At 42.8% G+C, this 9,172-nt stretch overlaps 1 protein-coding gene across 1 annotated transcript in view; it reads right to left on the reverse strand.

Moving 5' to 3' along the window:
* Positions 1–8,762, reverse strand: part of SLC16A9 (solute carrier family 16 member 9) — a 58,113-nt gene extending 49,351 nt beyond the window's left edge. The window contains exon 1 of the mRNA XM_024561326.3: positions 8,448–8,762. The gene's annotated coding sequence lies outside the window, so the exon portion shown is untranslated. The remainder of the gene's footprint in view (positions 1–8,447) is intronic.
* Between the last annotated feature and the right edge of the window lie 410 nt (positions 8,763–9,172).

The following is a 9,172-nucleotide window of genomic DNA, read 5'->3' on the forward strand; positions in this document are numbered from 1 at the left end:
GAAAGAGGAGATAAAACAACTGACACCAAAGAAATACAAAGGATTGTAAGAAAATATTATGACCAACTATATGCCAACAAGCTGGAAAACCTAGATGAAATGGATAAATTCCTAGAAATCTACAATGTTCCAAAACTAAATCAGGAAGAATCAGAGAATCTGAATAGACAATTTACACCTAGAAGACTCACAGTGAAATTGAAACAGGAAATAAAAAAACTCCCAACAAACAAAAGCTCTGGACCAGATGGCTTCACAGGGGAATTTTATCAAAGATTCTGAGAAGAACTAACATCTCTCCTTCTCAAACTGTTTCAAAAAATTCCAGAAGAGGGAAGGCTCCCAGGAATGAGGCCAGCATCACCCTAATTCCAAAGCTACATAAAGACACCACAAAAAAGAAAATTATAGGCCAATCTCCCTGATGAACATAGATACTAAAATCTTTAAGAAAAAATTAGCAAACCAAATAAAGCCATACATCAAAAAGATCATACAGCATGATAAAAATGGGATTTATTCTGGGAATGCAAGGTTGGTACAAACATTCACAAGTCAATAAATGTGATACACCACATAAACAAAATGAAGGATAAAACCACATGATCATATCAACAGATGCAGAAAAAGCATTTGATAAAATCCAGCAGCCACTTATAAAAACTCTCAGGAAAGTGGGAGCAGAGGGAACACACCTAAACATAATAAAGACTATATATGACAAATCCACTGCCAGCATCATAGTCAACAGGCAAAAACTACAAGTGTCCCCCTTAAGATTGGGAAAAAGAAAGGGATGTCTGCTTTCATCCCTCTTATTCAACATAGTACTGAAGTCCTAGCCACAGGAACCAGACAAGAAGAAATAAAAAGCAACCAAATCAGAAAGGAAGAAGTAAACTCTTTATTTGTAGATGACATGATACTGTACATAGAGAACCCTCAAGATTGCACCAAGTAACTACTAGAATTGATAAATGAATTCAGTAAAGTAGCAGGATACAAAATTAATATCCAGAAATCAGTTGCATTTTTATATGCCAATAACAAACTACCAGATAGAAAAATTAAGAAAACAATCCCATTCACAACTGCTTCAAAAAAAAAAAACCTAGGAACAAACCTAACAAAGGATGTAAAAGAACTGTACTTTTAAGACACTGAAGAAAAAAATTGAAAAAGATACAAATAAGTGGAAGCATATACCATATTCATGGACAGAAAGAATTAATACCATTAAAAAGTCCATACTTGGGGTGGGGTAGAGGGATGGGGAGAAAAGGCATACAACTGTAATTGAATAATAAAAATTTTTTTGAAAAAGTCCATACTACCCAAAGCAATCTATAGAGTCAATGCAATTCCTATCAAGGTACTAATGACATATTTCACAGAACTAGAACAAATACATCAAAAATGTTTATGGAACCACAAAAGTCCTAGAATAGCAACAGTGATCTTGAGAAAGAAGAACAAAGGTGGAGTCATCATGCTACCTAACATCAAATTATACTATAAGACCACAGTCATCAAAACAGAATGGTGCTGGCATAAAAACAGACACATAAATCAATGGAACAGAATAGAGAGCCGAGAAATAACCCCACGCCCTTATAGTCAATATTTGACAGAGGAAGCAAGCACATACAATGGGCTAAAGACAGTTTATTCAACAAATGGTGTTAGGAAAATTGGACAGATACATGCAGAGAAATGAAACTAGACCACCTTCTTAAGCCACACACAAGAATAAATTCAAAATGAATTAAAGACTTAAATGTTAGATCCAAAACCATAAAAATCCTAGAAGAAAACAGTAAAATCTCAGACATTGCTCATAGCAATATTTTTTTCTGATATATCTCCTTAGGCAAAGGAAACAAAACAAAACATAATCAAATGAGACTACATCAAACTAAAAATTTTTTGCACAGAAAAGGCAACCATCAACAAAATAAAAAGACAACCCACAGAATGGAAGAACATGTCGCTGATACATCTGACAAGGCGTTAATGTCCAAAATTTATAAAGAACTTATAAAAGTCAGCCTCAAAATACACACTGAATAGACAGTTCTCCAAAGAGGACAGACAGATGGCCAACAGACATGGGAAAATATATTCAATGTCACAAATCATCAGAGAAATACAAATTAAAACCACAATGAGATATCACCTCACACTGGTCAGAATGGCTATCATCAGTAAGTCAAGTGGTGGTGATTTGCAAAGTTGGTGGGAATGCAGATTGGTGGAGCCACTGTGGAAAGCAGTATGGAGATACCTCAAAAAATTTAAAATGGAACTGCCTTAAGACCCAGCAATGTCACTTCCGGGAATTCATCTGAAGAAACTTGAAATGCCAATTCAAAAGACTATAAGCACCCCAGTGTTAACTGCAGTGTTATTTGCAATCACCAAGATTCGGAAGCAGTGCAAATGTCCATCAGTAGATGAGTGGATAAAACAACTACGGGACATTTACACAAAGGAATACTATGTGGCCATAAAAAAAGAAGAAAATTTTACCCTTGCAACAGCATGGATGGACCTGGAGAACATTATGCTAACAGGAATAAGCCAGCCAGAGAAAGACAAATACCACATGATTTCACTCACACGTGGGATCTAATGAACAAACTGAACTAACAAACAAAATAGAGACAAACTCATGGATAGAGAGCAGGCTGACAACTTTGGTGGGGGCAGTATTAGGGGGTGGAGGAATTGAGCAAAAAAGAAAAAGGACTCATGGACATGGACAACACTGTGGTAATTGCAGGTGGGAGAGGGGTATAGGGGGGATAAATGGTAATTGATTAAAATACAATTAAAAAATACAACATTAAATGGATCTGGGAAGCCTTCAGGAAGATGAGCTAATACACTCCCTCCATGTGAAACTGAACTTTTGACCTGGGAAAAACCAAATGGCTACATCCCAATACAGTCCTGGAACTGGCTCTGTATCACTGAACTCTCTATCTAAATATATGTATATTTTTTCACCTAGCAATAGACACAGGGAATTAATTACATATAACATACTGTAAGTCAGCTTGCCAGCACCAATCACAGCTCTTTCAAAGCCACTTGTGTAATCCCTTAGGAAAGCCCCCCCTTTTTTTTGCCTTTAGAAACTCTGTCCCTTTCTTTCCACCTCAGAACACAGCTGGGTTTCTACCCAAATCTGTGTTTACAGAATTGCAACTCTAAGAAAGGCCCCCAAATAAAGCTTTTGTTTGCCTTGCAGTTTTTGGTCAAATTGATTGACATCCCTGATTCCTTGGAACTTATAGCCTGAATCTGAAGGGCTAGCAAAATACATGTGTAAAAATCAAGAAATTGATGTTTTGAATTTCACTTTTTTACCAATATCACATTAGATAGTATGTCAGATGGTTTGATCAAATAACTACCTGATTCTTTCCAAACTGGTTTTAAATGTTAAATATCCAGTGATAGGTAACACACTCTCTGAAGTGCAAGGGAGAGTTGATTCATCACTGGGGCCAGGACAAGAACAAACTGGGGCTCAGAATGGTCATTCACAGGCTTCTGTTTGTCCTCTCACAGTCCACCAGTCCCAGTTAGGTGTGTGCTTTCTCCGAACATCGCTCTTGTTTTATTAACTCAGTGCTTCTTTCCCACTGTAAATGTCTGCTCTGAGCTTTTCAGATAGAGTCAGGCCCACTTGTCTGTAAAATAGCTCATTGAAGTAAAGAAAAGAACATATCTTTGCCTGTCAAATTCAAAACTTCCAGCTTAAAAAAAGTTTGATTGAAGAATATGACTGCATAGTTCTCTTAGGAGCTAGAATTATTAAAAATAATTTGAGATTGGAATCATGTGAAAATTCATTACTTTTGTTTTCATTATTAATTTTGGAACCATATAAGTATGCTTTAAAAAACTAAACTGCTGTACTAACGTGACTCATAAAAATCAAGCCTTATCTTATTCACCTAGTTGCAATTCAAGGACATCCTGAGACAGCTCTATGTTTAAGAAGAGAGACAGACTAGGTAGTGAAATCTTGCCAGGGTTAAGATGATGAAGATTACTTTGTCTTAGCACCATGAGTCAAGCCTATAAATACACCTTGTCCAAGTGGAAACCAGGATCAATTCCCCAACTCAGTTATGATGCCACATTGGGGTGAGAAGGAAGAGCAGGAAGGAAAATGTTTAGAGAAACAACTCTGGGTCCTGGAATCAAATCATACTAATTTTCCCTAAAAGGAGTAATTAACACAAGCAATTAACTTCAGGGGGCTCTGAATTAAGTCCACAGCATGGCCATCAAAAAAGGCATCCTGTGATCTTACAGGCCTTATGGATTTATTGTATATCGTCCAGCCACGGCAAAGAGCTCCTCTAAAGTTATGATAAGGCAGATCTGGTGAGCACTGAAACATGTCTTAGTAAAGGGGAAGAAATGGGTTAGAGACAAAATGGGTCAAGTGTAAGATCATGGAAGTCTGAAGCCAAAAGGAAACTTGGAAATCATGTAGAAAATTTGCAGTACTCAGCCAAATCTGATTTCTAGACCTCCAGAGGTGTTTTGTTTGGCCCACCCAATTTTTATTTTATTTTAATTTAATTTAATTGTTAGCAATTTTGAATGAATTTCCAATGTTTTAAAACTGGGAGATTTTACATAAAAATATAAATTTCCAGATTCTCTTGAAAAATCAGAAGGTCTGGCAACACTGGGCCCTCGGTCTTAGGTGAAATCGTCTAGAACTGAGGAACCCTGGCCCTCATTGACTGGGCCTATTCTCTCCAGCTCCTTCTGCTCCCTGACGGCTCCCTGACACAGGACCAAAATCGACTTGCATTTAGAGTCTCCCCTGTGCTCTCCTGACATCCTCCCACCCCAGTCTGCTTTGCTGGTTTATGATGCCTGTCCCCACTGGGTATACTTGTGAATTTGGTGCCCCTGATCTTATCAACACCTCACTTTCCTTATCTGTGTGAGGAAATGGGTTTAGAGACCTCATGCCAGGGAAGACCAGTATCAAGATCCCTTCCTAACCAATCCAGCGGAACAGTCACCACCTATTCCCACGTCCTGCTCTCCGGTTCAGAAGAGAAAATGGCAGAATTTGTAAATCACCCAGAGTCTGAAAATAGAAGAAAACATCTAGAGATTTCACAGATTGAAGGATAGGCAAAACGAGGACCAGACATTCAGATACTGGTTGATCGGTATAACAACAGCCTCCCTATATCCCAAACTCTTATCTATGCTCCCTATACTGCCAGGCTCGGTGGCTTCTTGTCTCTGCTCTGCACAACCCATACCCCTCGAAGCCTGGCCCAAATGACAGTCGTGTTCTGGTGGGGAAATCTATGATAGTGCTCTCCAAGCCACTGTGGTCTTTTGTGTAATATGATTTTCATAGTTTGTACATGATAATGTGGAATCCAGTCAGCGTCAGACACACACTTTAGTATGTTATGTGCAAACTAGTATATCTGCTATATCGCTTTCAGAATAAAAATCAGGACACATGGCAACATACATGGGATGCACAATACAAAAGGATCTAGTGCAATTTGGGTGTTTATCGAACAATGAGAAGAATATGTAAAATGGATACTCTTCCAGAGAATCTGGCAGGTCTGGTTTAGTGTTTTATGCTGTCACATCTGTTAGTGTTTTTCTTATCCCACATCCCATCTTTGCTCAGTGCTTAAGAGTGTCTTTTCAGTGGGTCATAAGTGTACAAGACCATATAGTAGTTCAAAGATGTGTTAGCACATTTAGACATGAAATTATGTAAAGTAAAAATAATCAGAATGTTGTGTAAGGTACAGCATGATGATTATAGTTAACTGTATCATATACGTGAAAGTTGCTAAGAGAACAGATCTTAAAAGGTCTCATCAAAAAAACTGTAACTGCATGCAGTGGTGGATATTAACTAAACTTATTCTGGTAGGCATTTTGATATATATATATATATATAATCATGTTGTACACCTGAAAGTAATACAATGTTATATCTCAATTATATCTCAATTAAAAAAACAAAATAAAATAGTCAGAATGACAGGAATCAGGATGCAAAGAAAAACATAGAGAAACACTCCTCCTACAGGTAGCAGGCCCAGTTTCTAACTTCTGTTAACGACAGTCGTCATGTGTGATGCCCTTGTTATGTGATAACCCAGTCATCCAGTGGACAACTCAATGGATTCTCAATGGAATGAGAAAATCCTTTCCTTCCTCAAGTCCCAGCTCAAATGGGACACCCACCACAAAACTGGTCTTAGTTCTTAACCTTAAGTGAACTTCTCCTTTTCTCTGCCATTTAAGATCACACTGTTGATATCTCTGCCATATGACGCCAATCACAATGTCGGGTATTGAACATATCTGTAAACATGCCTCTCTTTTCCCACAGGCTAAACTTCTTGAAGGCAGGGACCACATAATTTTCCCAGGAATTTAGATTTAAGTTATAGGTCAGTCTCATGATCTACAGGGAATACTCTGATGTTTACAAAGTACCTCCAAAGATAAGCCAACTAGATCAAAAGGTATACATTCTTCTAATTTTTAATTAAAGTGACCAGGTGATTCTTGTAAAGCTGCAGTTATATAAGCAAGACACTTTCTTTTGCACTTTCCCACTGTCGTTCCATACCCAACTGCATTCTGTGAATTAAGTTCAAGAAATATCTCACTTAAGGAAAAGACTACAAAAGCTGGGGATTTAAAAGAGTGAGGGGTTAGGAAATGATGCTTGCAAATCTGACCACATGGGTCTAATTGTCATCCTGTAGCTCGGGGTTCATGATTAGATCCACCCCAAAGCACCATGATCTGCCGTGATACAGGTCCAGACAGCAAACAGGGCACACCAGCGGCACCATCTTCCCAAAGCCGTAGTCAGAAGTCGGAGGAGATTTCCCAGTGCCCTGATGTACCACCCATATCTTTTGCCCTTCCCTATGTTCATCTTACTGATGTGAAGGGTCCTTGTTACACCACTTGCCTACTCACAAAAGAAACAGAGAAAGATGTTCTTAGGCAGTCAGTGGTGCTAAAAGTCTGAGTTGTCACAAAATTGTAGGTTAAACTATTTTGCCATGTAATTTCCACCTCTTGGGGCTTTAAAAAAAAACAGACATTTTGGCAATGACATGGGTACTTAACCCTGCTACTTGCATTCACGTGTTATTTAAAAGGAGATGTAATTGTATAATGAATAACTGGTGCTTTCACTTTAGAATCTTGTCTAGCTTCCTCAGTCCTCTGCCTGAACCAGCCAGAACAATTTTTCACAGCTGAAGCCAACCCAAATCTAAGAAATTGTTAAGACATATACCAATTTAACAGAATTTGATGGAACATCTGACTACTCTTGGGTCGGGGGTGTAAATCTACCTACAATTGGAGCTACTATTCAGGTTAATTCAAGATTTAAAAAATAAAATACACCCAAACTCACTGTGACACAGGAAACTGGCCAAAAATGTTATATTAAATAAGTTACTATATAAATAGTATATTTAGTGTGAATCTTGCCTAAACTTTTAAGATGGATCGAGCTGTGCTGGGTTAGACCTGGCATCCCAAGAAATGTTGATTTGTTTTTTGATGACCAACTTTTAAATGATTCTCAGTTGTTTCCAAAGCTCTGAGCGCTGCTGAAGCCAGAGTAGGTCGTTACCTAGGGTGAGCCACAGATGGACCGATCAGCACCAAGTCCTCCCAGGTTCCTGCTCTGTGTCCGGCAGGCCCAGGTGCCAGTGTCTTCCCTGGCATCACGGAGGCTGGGCTCCTTCTCTAGCCAGGGCCGACCTGGTGGTGCTGAACTTGGCGCGACAGTGCAATATCCGTCCGCCCCTAGCACTGCTTTCCTCACAGCCCCTGAGAATCCCGGGTGTCCCAACCCCGACCCTCCTTGGGGCACCTGTGAGCACCAACTCCCAACCAAGGCACTTAGAGGCCTCGATGCCCTCGGGGAAATAGGGGCCGACCTGAGTCAAAGCCTCCCCCACCCCCGCTCTGCAGCACCACCAGCAGCCCCAGATAGTATCTCGGGAGTCCCGGGACAGAGCTCCACTGTGAACCCAATCCGAGGACACCGTCCTCCTCCAGGACCCCATTTCTCCCTCGCTCTCCCAACTCCGTTTAAAATGCAGTCCTCACATTGCTGGGAAAACTTGCCCACCGCGGAAACGCACCCCACCAAAACAAGAGGGCTGTCAAAGGGTGGGCGCGGGCGCACCGAGTACACTCTCGGACCCCCCACCCCGGCACACACCCCAAACAAGAAACTGGTTCCTAGCTCTTTGGCCACGGGTGACAGCGTCGCTGCCGCCTCCCCCTCCTGCTCAGAGTCGGAGGAATTACTTCTAGCCTCGGGGAGGCTAGACCGCACGGGCGGCTGCCGACCCTTGGGACCCTCCCCGCGCGCTCCAGCTCTTTACCTGGACTCCGGGGCGCAGCACAGCACACGTTGCCCGGGTGGGCCGGGCAGGTAGTGCAGTGGAGACCTCGGCCGCCCTGTCCCCTGTAGCTCCGGGCCTGCCGGGCGGCTATTTATTCGGGGGCCAGGCCCGGGCCCCTGCGGGAGTATTGGGCAATCGGTCCCGCTACGCGCTGCCGCGGGAGCCTCCACCCTCTGCCCCCGCCGAGCTGCTCCGCGGCGGCGGCCACATGGAGGGAAGGAGCCAGCCCCCTCCTCCGGGCTCCACCTTCTCTTTCTCCTCCTCCTCGGGAAGTTATTCCCCGTGTTCCCCCCTCCCCACCCCACCCCACCTCCACACACTCCTCGCTTCTTTGCGTGGCACCCTGGCCAGTCTGAACCGGTTATGAATGCGCGGGTTGCTGGGCGCAAGAAGGAGGAGGCGGAGGAGATGGAGGCGGAAAAGCGGGCGGTAGGGGCGCTGCTCCAGCTCCCGCGGCCCGGTGCCGCGCCTGGCCAAGCCGGCCAGGAGGAGGAAGGGCACCGCCAGGGCCCTGGCCCGGGCCGGGAGCCACCGAGGCGGCAGAGCTTGGCACCACCGGCCAGGCGCCCTCTCCGTGCGTACACGAGCGTGCCCTGGCGTCGCTGCGCCCCTGCTGCACACCGCGTGCCCGCGCCGTTCCTCCGAGGACGGGTGCCCATTTCGGGGGAGGCAGGGTCTAGAGATGAATGCGAGTCGCCCCTGGT

This window comes from Desmodus rotundus, chromosome 4 (genome assembly GCF_022682495.2).
Source record: "Desmodus rotundus isolate HL8 chromosome 4, HLdesRot8A.1, whole genome shotgun sequence".
NCBI classification, from domain to species: domain Eukaryota; kingdom Metazoa; phylum Chordata; class Mammalia; order Chiroptera; family Phyllostomidae; genus Desmodus; species Desmodus rotundus.